The sequence below is a fragment of the Diceros bicornis genome, chromosome 11, assembly GCF_020826845.1.
Source record: "Diceros bicornis minor isolate mBicDic1 chromosome 11, mDicBic1.mat.cur, whole genome shotgun sequence".
Classification (NCBI taxonomy): domain Eukaryota; kingdom Metazoa; phylum Chordata; class Mammalia; order Perissodactyla; family Rhinocerotidae; genus Diceros; species Diceros bicornis.
This window is the reverse complement of record NC_080750.1, coordinates 40,643,768-40,658,122: the sequence shown is the minus strand read 5'-3', so window position 1 is coordinate 40,658,122 and position 14,355 is coordinate 40,643,768. Positions and strand designations below refer to the sequence as shown.

At 32.2% G+C, this 14,355-nt stretch overlaps 1 protein-coding gene across 5 annotated transcripts in view; it reads left to right on the top strand.

Moving 5' to 3' along the window:
• FBXW7 (F-box and WD repeat domain containing 7) overlaps positions 1-14,355 on the top strand; it is a 232,263-nt gene that overhangs the window by 171,002 nt on the left and 46,906 nt on the right. The window lies entirely within an intron of this gene.

The following is a 14,355-nucleotide window of genomic DNA, read 5'->3' as shown; positions in this document are numbered from 1 at the left end:
AAACTTATTTAAAATGGATAAATGTAAAAAGTATGTTTTGAAATATATTGGCAAATACTAAAACCCAAAATTTGTAGTTTTTATTTTGTGGGAAAAGCAAAAAGCTGATAGTATTCTCCTTATACATGGGAATTACAGCATTTAACTCTTTTAAAGAGTATTGCAAGTTCCCTAGATTTCTCTCTCCCTTTAAGCTATATTATTTTTAAATTACTATTTTTTAAATTCAAACTTAACATAATAGAGACGTTACTTTTTCCTGTTATATAAAATAAAAATAGCATGCTATTGTGTGGCTGTTACGATATAGTTTATATATAGACAATCCTGAACTAACAAACATTTTGTAGAACTTGTGCTTATGTATAATCAAGTTATGATCTATTTGGTGTTTTTCAGGATGACAGTCTCCTCTCCTCTGCCAAGTTTTGACCTTGTTAATATTAGCAGTTTAGTTGTATTTTCTGAGTTACTTGATATTGCCATTTTGAATTAATACCTAGAGTGATATATTTTTAGATCTAAAATATATTTATGATATCGAACACATTAAACCCAAAAAAATCCTGTGTGAGATTAGATGAGTGTTTGTGTATATCAGTGCTATTAGTGTTTTAGTTCCCTTTTTTACCTTTTTTTTTTAACTAAAGGGGAAACATTCTATTAAACAAGTAGGTTAACTCATAACACCTGAAAAATATTTTTCCTCCTTAGTAAAGAGAATCTTCTTTTTGCTGGGACTTAAATAACCTTTGTAAAAATACATTTTCTAATTATCTTAGTTCCTTTTGAGCAGTTTCCACTTCTACTCCCAACAAGTGGTAGCCATGTTGAAAAACATTTTGAGTGAGGTTTAAACGTAATACAATTTAAACATTGAAAATAGAATACAAATATCTTCATCACCCTCTTATTTTCTTCTTTATTATGTTTTCAGAAAGTGTTTCTTTTAGTTTTCTTCTTTCACTTTGTCACTTTTATAACTTCTGAAATGAGATCACTGCTCTGATTTAAGCATTTACACAGAAGCCTCTAATAGCTTTAAACTCATGAATAAATGAATTTATTATTTTAATACTTTTGTAGAAGAAAATACTAATACAAGTAAATTTTTAAATTGAGAGAAAGAAGTGTGGGTTTTTTAAATTAAAGTGTTAGGATATTAACAGTCAAGATAATTTTGTTTTTTGTTATTGAATATTTCTAATAAACTTAAGTGCAATATATAGTAGATTACTTCATTACGTCACAAGGTTGTTTCCTACCTTTATCTTTTGACATGTACATGAAATTTAAAGGCTCAGGAGCAGATTTTATAGGAAAAATTAATAGAGAACTTCAAGGCTTTCCCTGAGGGCCTCCTAGGGTCACTATTCAGTTTGACTTTTCCAGGTTACTATGTTATGTTAAATTATAGCCTTGCATTTGTAATAACAGAAGAGGACTAATTTTGAAAACTAAAATTCATACTAGAAAATTTTTTGGAAGATAGTTAAAAAACAATATTAACACATTCAGGTTTAGACTGCCTGCCTGCCAGTAATTTACTATTGCACAACTCATTGACTCTGACTACTAGAAATATTAGAGGGATAGCGTAATTATATCCTCCCCCCACTTTCTTGCAACTGGTTAATTTAGGTAGCTTTAAATTGGTTCACATGCTTTTTGTTATTTAATTTACTAACTTTCCCTTGGTAAAATTAATGATAAATATTTTTAAAATGTATTTTTCTTTATCAAAGATTTTAAAAAGACTTTTGGTGTGGCATGTAATTAATCATATTTTGTGTCTAACATCTAGTATATGTTTTACGTTAGGTCTGTTTAACTTCTTTCAAGCAGATTGTTATACACTGACAATAAAATACACAAAGCAGATGGACTTCTATATTTTGTAGGCCATTTTTTTCTCCCAAGTAGTGAGCTGATGTAAAGTATAGTGACCTCTTATAAGACTGTATGCATTCTTGACCTATTAAAATTTTAAAAACATGATATTGTGCCTCCATCCATCATAGCTGTTGATCCACTTAATGTTTGTGCAATAAAATAACTTTGAAAATTGTGAAAAATCCTTTAAAATAGTTGTCATAATTACAACTTCAATTTATATCTCTTGAAATATTTTCAGGAAATTTATTTATGTCACTATTAAGTATAATATTAGTACTGTTAGTCTAATTTATTATTTATGTAAATTATTCTAGTCTCTCATCAGAGATACTTCGTACTTACTACTAACAAAGGTAAAGAAATAGCACTCTAGCTATTAACCAGTTACCTTAAATCAAAATGTTTTTAGTACTAAGGTCCTTATTATTTATTTATATTTGCTTAGACATTCTTGATCATAAGTATCACCTGAAATACTTGTTAAAAATACAGAAGCCTGAGTTCTCCTCTTTTGGATAGTATTATGTAGGAGATCTAGATTAAGGCTCAGGGATCTATCTGTATTTTTAAAAAGTCCTATAGGTAATTCTTTATTTTATTTTTAATTTATTTTTTTTTTTTTTGTGAGGAAGATCAGCCCTGAGCTAACATCCATGCCAATCCTCCTCTTTTTGCTGAGGAACACTGGCCCTGAGCTAACATCTGTGCCGATCTTCCTCCACTTTATGTGGGATGCTGCCACAGCATGGCCTGACAAGCGGTGCCCTGGTGCGCGCCTGGGATCTGAACCCAGGCCGCCAACAGCGGAGCGTGTGCACTTAACCACTACGCCACGGGGCCGGCCCCAGGTAATTCTTAGTATCAGGAAAATTTGAGAATACTAGTTTAGTACAAAACTTTTTCTTCTAAAAGAACAGATTGTTCTTTAGAAGAAGAAAAATTTTACAGGAAAAACTTATTTAATCTACAAAATCACTGGAAAATTATTTTTCTTTGAAATTGGAATGCCTAATTATGGTAATACTGTATTTCTTAAATCATAAGATACATCATTTTCCTACACTTTTAACATATATAAAATAAGGATACATCCTGATGGAATTTCATAGCTTACCTGGCAGCATTTTTTTCTTTTTAGTGATAAGAGAAATAATGATGGCTTATAATTAATAATAGCATGTTGAAAGAAAATGCACTTCAATGCTTAAATCTCATTTCTTAACTCATTTTGTTTTTGTTTGGAGACTTAAGCATTTAGAATACTCTCGTGAAGTTATTCTTCAATGTTACCATATTGGTAGAAATTTCTAAATGACATGCGACTGTTGGTTTAAATAGGGCTTTTTAAGATATCTAGTTGACTCTACTGGTTTATAGACAAATATTGTTTTTAGATGCTTTATATATTCTTGAGTTTGAACTACGTACTGATTGTGTAGCATAAGCAGCGGCAACACAGCTGACTAAGGATGGGGTAGAGCTGCTCGTGGGAGTGGTGGGGAGGTGAGGTGGGAGCAATGTGGGACAAAGACTTGTCACCTGAAACCCAAGAGCTCAGGCAATAATGAAATATATGACTGGGATTTCTGATAGTTGAAAACAATTTTGTAGTGATTATATTCCATATCAAGTTCTGTTCAAAATACCATATGTAAAATATTTTTCTTTAAAGTGAAAATAGAAATAAAATTAAAATTGCATGTTTATGTCATTTGAGAAAATGTTAATATCACTCCTGTGTATTGTTATCATTGAAAGTTAGCTTAAATCAGGGATACACAAGATTTTTCCACACAGGGCCAGCAAATGTTTTAGGTTTTGTGGACCGTATAGTCACTGTTAGAACTACTCAGCTCTGCCATTGTAGCTTGAAAGCAGCTGTAGACAATACTTAAATGAATGGGCAAATGGACATGACTGTTTTAATAAAACTTTATTTACAAAACTGTGAAATATAGATTTTTATAATTACAGTAATACCATAGCAAATCTTGTACATATATCTTTTTGCTTGTGTATAAGTTTCAGCTCATGGTAAATTTTTAGAATGAGATTGTTAGAGCCATAAGCCTTTCATTTTCTTTAAAACCCTCATCCTCTCCTCTAATTCTTTTAAAGATATGTAGAAAAAAATTTTTGTGTGTCTATCACTAGAATTTTAACATACTGTTTATTTCCTTCTTAATGTACAGTATTAGTAATAATAGTGCTATTAATAATTACTATCATTTTAAAAGAACCTACTGTGTATTCTAGGCACTGTCCCAGCTATTTTTGTATATTTTACGTCAATCCTTAAATGATTTAAATGTTTGTTAAGTTCAAACAAGTTAACTGTCCCCAGTTTTCTTGGTAAATAGTAAAACTGGTATTTAACCTCAGGACTTTCTAATACTGCAGATAGTAGCCATTCTCTTTATATTTTTTTTCATGTGAACTTAGCACTTTTCAACTACTGTTACATTAGTATTTTGGAGAGTAAGCCTAGGAGCCTCTTACTGTTGACATAGTTTCTGTGAGAAAATACATTCGAAGATTCAAACAGTTGACCTACGAATAACTTTTGGTAGCATAGTCTGTTGATAAATTTATGATTTTTTTGTGTAATCTCTTTTAAGATGTTTCACTTATAAAGTTATCCCACAGATTATGCAATAATTATAGTCATAAAAAACTGGAAATATTCAAACAGTATGCATGTTTGTTATCTTTTTTAAGCTACGGGATGATACCTGTTAAAGAAAAGATTATCCATGACACTTGTTAAAACAGTAAGACAGACTTTATTCAGGGGGACTATCATGATAGCTATAGGGACCACTACAAGGAGTTTTGCGGTAGGGGAGAGAGATTGGGATCAACTCCGAATACAACAAAGAAAAGTGAGAATTTATAGCCAAGGAGTAGGTAGGGGGTCTCAGTGGGTAGAAAATTACTAAGAAGAAACTTCAGGGGTAAAGAGGGGATTCTGGCTATACGAGCTTAACCAAGGTGGTCAGACATCCCCTGGGGGATGATGAGGATTAGAAGAACACAACAGGTATGGAGGGTGATCAGATATCGAGTGTGGGGGATTCTAGGCTAAACTGACTTAGCAGGATTCTTGCTAAAATGTGGCTCTTGAGATCATGTCCAAGGACAGGACCTAGTTGAAAAAAGAGCTCAGAGTTTGGTCAAGGAGAGAATCTTTGTCATACCTCAAGATCTGTGTTTGGCAGGTAACATCTGAGAACAGGGTGTCTGACAGATTAACCATCCTCAAACTGCAGTGCAGTACCATTCTCATCAGTTTGCTTAATTAGTACTTTTGACAATGATGACAAAAATTAAACCAGCATTATACCTCTCTTAAGCTTCAATACTTTTTTGGGTTCAAGTTTTTTCTTCATTGTTGACTTATTGCTAATGATAATAGGCAAACCTATATTCAAAATTTTAATCTCATTCAGGCGTAATCTAATTTGTTGTTTTTGTATTTATAATCTTCAGTTACTTCAAGCTGTATATAATTTTAATCTATTATTCTCCTTTAATAGACTGTTGGCAAGTCATTAGTACCTTTTCAGCAAACATCTACCAGTTTTATCGAACAATTGTATTGCCTGTGTTTCAGAAAACATTTCTAATTATTTGCTCTACAATAAAATTTTCATTTGTATGAAGATTTTGTATGTACCCAAAAAGCAGACCATCATGAGCTCTGTTGGTAAAGCAAATTTGTGAGTTATTACCCTCCTCAATTTAATAATCTCCAAAATTCTCTGAGTTGAATGGTGATATGGGGAATTTTTATATTCTTCCAATCGTTAATATCTTTTACTTTTTTTAATAAAAGTAAGACCTGCTCAGTATGTAAAACTTAGAAAAAATATTTTTCTTTACAATTTCCTATATTATCAGTAATTCTGCTGCTCAGAAATAACCGCAGTAACAATCTTAAGTAAATAATTTTTTAACAAAATTGTTACTGTAATCCACTTTTAATATGTTGCTGGTGGTGCCCCATTTCTATAGTTATTCAAAAGGGTATATAATCTGCCAAATGAATGTACCATAATTTTCCTACAGTTGTTGATTTGGACAGTGACCTGTGTTGAACTTTTTATATACAAATCTTTGACATCTCTAGACACAGATTTCTAAAATTAGAATTATTGGGTCAAGATTTTTTTTTAGGTTCTTGATAGTGCTAAGTTGTTTTCCAGAAAGATGGTACCAATTAAAAACCAGCATGAGGGACTTCTAATGTTGTCTAAAGAGAAAGAAATCATAGTCTAAGCAAATTTATTCCTACCATTGCAAAGTTTTGTGGATTTTACTTAGTTGATACTATATCATTGTATTTCCATGTTTATTATTCTAGGTTTTCTATCAAAGGACTTTTTTTCCAATTTGAGAAAATAATGATATATGTTTATACTTAAAGCTTCATGAGGAAAATGTGTCAATAGATCAAGAAATTATTTGTTGCTTATGGTGATTTTATTTTTTTATTGTTTTTGGAAAATAATATTTGCCATAGACCTGTCACCTGTATTATTTTCAACTATAATTTTCTTCGACTTCTCCCGTAGTTGTAAAACTGTCTGTGTTTCTATCTGAGCAGATGATCCACATGTATAGTTTTGTAATTTATCATTAGTTTAACATTATTTTTACTGCAAGTCTTATGGTTATCTCAATTTTTATTTCTCACTTTAGTTTGTGCTTTTACATTTCTGAATTTTAGTATGATATTTTTACAGTATAAATGACAGCCCGTCTCAAAGTATATTGCTATTAATAATCTCTACTACAAGAGTACTTCTCATGCTAGCAAGAGCAGCTGCCAAAAATACTTGCCTGTTTCTTATAGCACTACTACTTAGTCTTACATTTCTGACATAGCTTTGCCTTTAGCCCCAATCCAGGTTTACCTCCTTTTTTTTTAATTCTAGTCTAGTCATGATTAATTCTCGTTTAAGTAGTTGTAGCAAGTCTGCATTTCTAAAATGTCTTGATGCCTGAGAGGCATTTCATGAAACTCCACTTCTGTTTCATAGAACTCTTAGCTAAGTAGAAGTAGATGGATACAGAACATACAGAAATATGAAACCTTTAAAAAGTCAGCATCATGCTCCCCTTCTCCATACTAGTCTGTTTGGTATCCACCAGTTACATTTGTGCTCTGTCTCTCCAGATCCTTTCCATGACCTCACAGTCTAGCTTACCTCTCTGGTTGGAACCTTCCTCCTGGCACTGATTGCATCCACTGTTGTCCTCATCCATTAGTGGAACATATTGTTCTTGTTGCCATTACCTTTGGCCCTTAGGCGTATATGTACTGCTCAGTGGTGTTATTTGACAACTTCAAATAGTTATCTTGTCTCCTCAATTACGCTATAAACTCTTAAAGGTCAGAAATTATCTTTAATATGTTTTTATGCTCCCGGTGATATGCAGGAGAAAGTTAGTATGAATATTTGTATGACCAATTCATTGAAGTATGTGTTACGTTAAACTTGGAAAATTCTTTAAGGAGTTTTTGTACTGTAAGAATATGGCGTGTTTTTGTTTACTGAATGTTTTTAAATGACTGTGCAGTTGTGATTTTGAATATTTCATTTTCTAAATTTAACTAAACTCAGATACAGTTTGACACTTAATTTTAAAAGTAATTACTACTTACCAATTTTGAAAACGAAGGAGAAACAAACATAGGGTGTAGACTTTTGGATGGTACTTTTGAGAGTCTACAGTAGCTCAAAAATGTCAGAAAATGCTGAAAAAAAGAAAAAATATTGTGATGCTTTGGAGAGAAGGAAGAATGGGGTGGTGGTATGAGCAAGTTTGGAGAGAGATTTTAATAGCATACCTGCTTTGTTGTTGTTGGGTTTTTTTTTTTTTTTTTTTTTGAGTAAACTGGAATATGACTTCCTAAGGTTTTTTTCCCACTCATATATAGTCCATTGGAACTAGGAAAAAAATTGGCTTTTTCAGATCTTCTGGTATCTTTTATTGTCACTATTTTATCAATAAAGAAAATTAGTTACCACATATCAGACCATTTTATTTTAGATCCTATTAGTCTTTTTCTTCTTAATAATGTTTCATGCATCATGCATAAGCATGAGTAAGTAGAATATAAATTGTAAATTTTCTTGCAGTCTCATTCTCTGTATTGTGCAAGGCACTGGCTATAAATAAAAAGGTGATGATTCTTCATCTCCTCTGCCTGTGTATATACAAAAATGAAAAATCACAGTCCTTTAAGCATGTTATAGTCTGGTGGTAAAACCTTAAACAAACCCTTATAGTACAAAAGGATAATTGCTTAAATGGACCCATGTACAAAGTACTACCCAAGTCTCAATGCAAATGGCTCAGGAAAGGCTTCACAGTAGCTTTGAATTAAAATATGAATGATATTTGCTAAGCAGATGATCAGAGAAGTGATGGACAGAAGGAAACTTGTATTATTGCTTGCACTTACATCTTGTTTTTTCACGTTAATTATACTGCTGCAAGTTACTCACTTATACTTGAAATTTATTAATATTAGTATCAGCCAAAATATATGCATTGAGCACTTAGAACAGAGTTGAGAACTGTTCTAGAACTTATGGATATAACAGTAAACTAGATAGACAAAGACCATGCCCTCATGGAGCTTAGATTCTAACTTAGGGAAACAGAAAAGTAACTGTTAATGCTAATGTTTTGATGACAATAAAATAGGATAATAGTATAGAATCTAACTGGAGGTGGGGGGGAGGCACTGTTCTAAATACTTTCCACGTATGAACTCACTTAATCCTTAAAATACACTCATGAAGTAGGTTGTATTATATTATGCCTATTTTACAGATGAGAAATCTGAGGCATAGGTTAGATGACTTACCCTAAAGCTAGTAAGTGATGGAGCTGAGATTATAACTCAGGCATCTGGCTCCAGCATCACAAACACTGTGGTATTACTGACCTACCTGGGTAAGAATTTGTTGAGTGAACGGATCTTTAGTTTCCAAATGTTTTAAGGGTTAACTTTTGCCATGTAATTCCTAGGTTTTTAAAGACATAATTTTCACTTTGTTCCCACAGTTTGTCGTGACCTCAATATCTAGTTACTGATAACGTTGCTTTCTAGATGTTTTTGTCATCAGATGATGTCTTAGTATTAGATTGTGCCTTAGTTGTCAGATATGAATGTAAAGAAAATTATAACATTTATAAATCTACAACTACATCATAGAAACAACTGCCATGAATTTTTATCCCTTTTGTTAATAGATAACAATCTGTGTAAATCGTTTAGTAATTTTATTTAACATCACAGGGCAAAGCTATTTAAATTTGTAGGTTATGTTTTACAGGAACTAACTTAGTACTAAGACTTGTAGTATGGGAGGCAGATGAAAAATATGCTAAAAATAACTTGGTACTAAGCTCCTGGCAAGATAAACAAGTATAAAATAAATCCACAGTCCCTTGTCTGCAGACCAGAAATCCAACAAGCCTTGGAAACCAAAAAAATTTTCAAAAAGTTAGCCAAACCTAACCCCTAACTAACATAAGACAGTCACTTTTATTATTTATCTGAATATTCATATACTTTGCTGCAGGAATATTAATGTGTACTGTATTGGAAGTGTTCTGTAATACACCGTATATGCACCAAATTACCTTTCTAAACTCCAAAAAGTTCTGAAGTCAGGAACACAACTTTCTCCAAAATTGTGGAACCAACTCTACAGACCTTTGAGTTTCATAGCTATCACTACATATGAAAAATGGGGGCCGGCCCAGTGGCATAGTGGTTAAGTTCGCACGCTCAGCTTCAGCCACCCGGGGTTCGCAGGTTTGGATCCCAGCTGTGAATCTGTGCACCACTTGTCAAGCCATGCTGTGGCAGGCGTCCCACATAAAATGGAGGACGATAGGCACAGATGTTAGCTCAGGGCCAGACTTTCTCAGCAAAAAGAGGAGGATTGGCAACAGATGTTAGCTCAGGGCTAATCTTCCTCAGAAAAAAAAAACAAAAAAGGAATACACTTTGAAATGTCAAAGTAGTCTAAGCTTTAGCTTAAGTCTCTGAGTATATGCATATTTAAATGCTTTGAAACATACATTATATAAATGAATACCTAAATTTTATTAACCTAGTTATAGGCAGCACCATATAATATAAATGATAGTTCTGAGTTTATATATTATTTTTCTTCAGTGATTAAATGCAACTCATGCTTGCAGACTTATACTTTAAATGAGGAATAAGAACCTTGACCACTTTTACTTCTCTCAGTATTTCCATGGAAAATTAGCACCACTAAATTAATTTTAATTCTGCTAATATATATTAGGCATACTTCCTGTGTGTTTCTAGTGTAACAAAGATGAATAAGGCAGAGACCTTCCAAGAAGCCCACAGTGTATACAATGTGTCACCAGACTCCTTTATTCAATTATATGCTTTTCATTTCTAAATCAACCGGTGATAATTTGTGTTATAGTTTCTCCATATGTGTATATGGATACCTACATACAGGTGCATACATATGCAGACACTCTTTGATATAGAATTATGTTGGTAACTTTATTGAAATGTATAATCTACTAGTTTTCAAATAGTTAGGTAGTACCCAGTATAGAATATTATTTTGAGGTTCTGAAAGATTAAATATGATATCATCTTATTCCATTTTTTGTGTTCTTGCAAAAAAAACTTTAGTCTTTAATATCCTGTCAGGCTCACCATAGTGATTTCTTTCTGGATTGTTCCTGGATCAGAATTAGACTTCTTGGCCCTATTCCTTACTCATTGTGGAAAGTTGTACAAATTAACATGTGTCTCACATATAAACCAGTTAAATAATGGTAGATATAATTTTGGTAGGTATATTTATTTGGTTGGTAGATATAAATAATGATAAATATAATTAAAAATTTTTTTTAATGTGATGTAAGTTTTACTATAGGACTAATAGTAGAAAGAAATTCGTGGTAAAGCCAATAACATTCTAAATGTTAGGAATTACAATTCAGTTATTTCCTTATAAGTAGCTATTGATGTAGCACATCTCTTTATTTGCATATATAGTCCTAAAGTGTGAAAGGTAAAATAACTAAAGTAGATTTTTTAAAAAAGTAAATCTGGGGCTGGCCCCGTGGCCTAGTGGTTAAGGTTCCATGTACTCTGCTTCAGCAGCCTAGGTTCGTACGTTCAAATCCCAGGTGCAGACCTACACCATTTGTCAGCCATGCTGTGGCGACAACCCACATACAAAATAGAGGAAGATTGGCACAGATGTTAGCTCAGGGCTAATCTTCCTCAGCAAAAAAAAAAAAAAAGTAAATCTGATTAGATTAATAAATGTTACTCTTGTTTGGTAGTGTCTCTGTATGTGTTTATACATATATTTATAAAATTTATTGACATTTATTTAGGTCTGGAGAAGAAACAATCAACAGTATTTCTCAAACATTAATACATTAATGACCTCAAAAGCACATGACTAGTTAGCCATTTGTTTATGGTTATTTTATGATATCTTCATGTAATGATGGGGATATCTCTTTTGAGAGAAAGAAAGATGTAAGTTGGATGAAATTCTCTTAAATTTCTTCTCCTTGCTAGTATTGAAAATGAAAATGGCAACTTGTAGGTTATTCCTATATTTAATTACATTTTTATGTGTAGGTGATTTTGTATAGTTCACTTGGGAACAATTTAAGCTTAAACAGCTTTTCAATAAGCCACAGAAATCTCGGCATTATCACTTTAAATTTTAAAATGTCACTGTTACTACTGGTTTGAACATGTAGGGGCAGTATGGTACTGTTTTTGTAAATCTTGTCTGAATTTGTGGATTTTTTAAATCTGTAAGTGTTGTTGAAAGTTTCCTCTTCTGTGAGTAAATGCAGCTGTATATCTTAACTTGTTAAAGGGTGATTAGTACTGTTTCAGTAAGTTGGAACTGTTCTTTCAATTCAGGTTCTTATATATATTATGCAAAAGATTTTATATTATGGAAGCTTGTGCCCTTATTTTATATTTAAAGTCAAGGAATATGTTAAGCTAGTTAACAGGAAAAAGGCATTTTTATAGTTAGACAATAAAAATGAGGACAAGTGGGTTCACGAAAATATGCAGAACACTAGAATCAGTGCAATTTTGCTCTTATTCATTCTGTCCCAGCCTTTCAAAATGAATGTTCAATTATGAGAGATTTTTTTTAAATAAAGTCTTAATTTTTCAACCTGACAAGTAAACAAAACTTAGATTACTAAACAGTCTTATTTTAAGATTCTTTAATTGGTAAATGTTTTTTTTTCAGTATCAAAACGATTAGGGTTATTAGAAAATTTATAGTAGCTTTTTTTCCCCCACTTAAAGTGATTTGCACTTAAAAGAAAACAGCTGAGTAGTTATCTCTTCCATCTATTCATTCAATCTATTCAACAACTCCTATGAGCCAAGGACTGCTTTAGGCATTTGGAGTACAACAGTGAATGAAACAGACCCAAATGGAGCCCTCGTGGAGTTTATATCAGAATAGCAGAGTGCATAAAAGCATAGATGATACAGTCAATTAGACCTGGCGTTCAGTTCCGAGCTCTACCACTTACTAAGCCTCATCTGTAAAATGGAGATAAGAATAGTACCTACTTCATAAGGTTGTTGTAAGGGTAAAATGAAATAACCTATAGAAAGTATGGTTGTGTAATAAGAACTTAATAACTGTAACGAAGTCCACATAAGACTTTTTTTAGATATGTTGGTAAAAATTATAATGACTTCTCCTGATATAATAGTACTTATTTCTTTTACTTAGGGTTAGTTTTTGACTATTTTTTTCATTTTTAGTTTCTTCAAATTGTGAAAGAAAATGCACAGCACCAATTTTGAATAGTCATTTTTCTTAAACAGTTTCCTGAGTGACTGTTAATCTCTAAATGGAAAGATACTGAGCATAAAAAAGTAATGTGATTTGGTTCTACTTACATTATGCAGATTCATTCAGTGTGACTATCATATATGTAAAAATTAACCCCATAATGTCTTCCTAAATTAGGAAGGTAACGTGTCATCTTAGTATTTTGTTTGGAGTTTTTCAGATGTTCAGAATAAATGTATTGGCCTCAAATACTATTAAATGAAAAAAAATTTAAATTGCTGTATAAGAATTAAAAACATAGAGTTTATTGATTCTATTATGTTAGCTGCTGAAATGTCTAGCAAATAGTTTCCTTTATGGCTTTAAGCTCTGACTCTTTCCCTAAAGGTCCCAAAATAAGTTAATTAAGAAATGGAACATACTTGTTAACATCTTTGAAAACTAGCTTGTCAAAATGGCACCTGGTATATCATTACTATATAAGAATTAGGACTTAAAACGTTTAAAGAATTGATTGACGAGTCTTAACAAAAGTACTTAGAAATTTAGATCTTTCTTTGGGACCCTCTGCTGATCTTGGTTCTTTTAACTTTTTAGTATACCCCATATTTAACACACACGTACGTACTCACAAGCACAAGAACCCCCCCCCAAAAAAAAACCACACAAATAAAATTCTCACCCCCCTCTTCTGTTTAATAGCTTATCTGCTATGTTCATGCTATAGTTGCTTCAGTGACGGGAAGTGTTGTTTTGCCGTTTTCATATTAGCTTTGTTATCATGCGGTATTTTCAGCTGCTCATGCTCATTACCATACAGCTGGTACGTAGAGAAGAGAAGGAAGCAAGCAGAAGTTGCACTGTCTACAAGAATAAGAAGCTCTCTTGCAGATGGGGTGCTGGCAGATGGGGCATGTGTTTGAACAGGTTTTACTAATAACAGTGTATTAAAACTCATTCTGAGAAAGTCTAAGGTCAGTGCCATGAATTCAAAGCTTGAGAGGTTGTTCAGCTTTTTGTAGACCTTTTTAGAATATTAATTAACTCTAATACAAAAAAGTAATAAATGGCCAACCACAACCTCTTCCAAAAAATTTTTATCAGTTTCTCCTTTTTTATTTTAGTCTATTTTGTTTCTCTTTAATATAATTTAAAAAACATTGGTATTGTTAGCTAGTGTCTCTTATCATCTTGCACTGTATTTTATAGTCTTCAATATATTTACTTAAAATTTCCAGACTTGTTTATACACAAGTGTATATGCTTTGAGCAATGTGTAATAACGTTCTTCGGTTTTGATATATAGTATTAGAATATTTATTAGAAGATGAAAACCAAAGAGGATTTGGAAATCCGTATGTATAGTGTTGACTACGTTGAAGATTAAGATGAGGTATGTTCTGTCTGCAAAGTTAGAAGTGAATGGTATACCCCCAAATGTATCTCGTTAAAAATTATTACTTATATATTTTTCATATTCACAAAACCAAAAGGAATGAAGTAGTAATTAAAATAACTATCAAAAAAATTTTTTTACATGGTATTTCAGTGGGATCTTAGTCCTTTGACCTTTTTCATTAAGTGT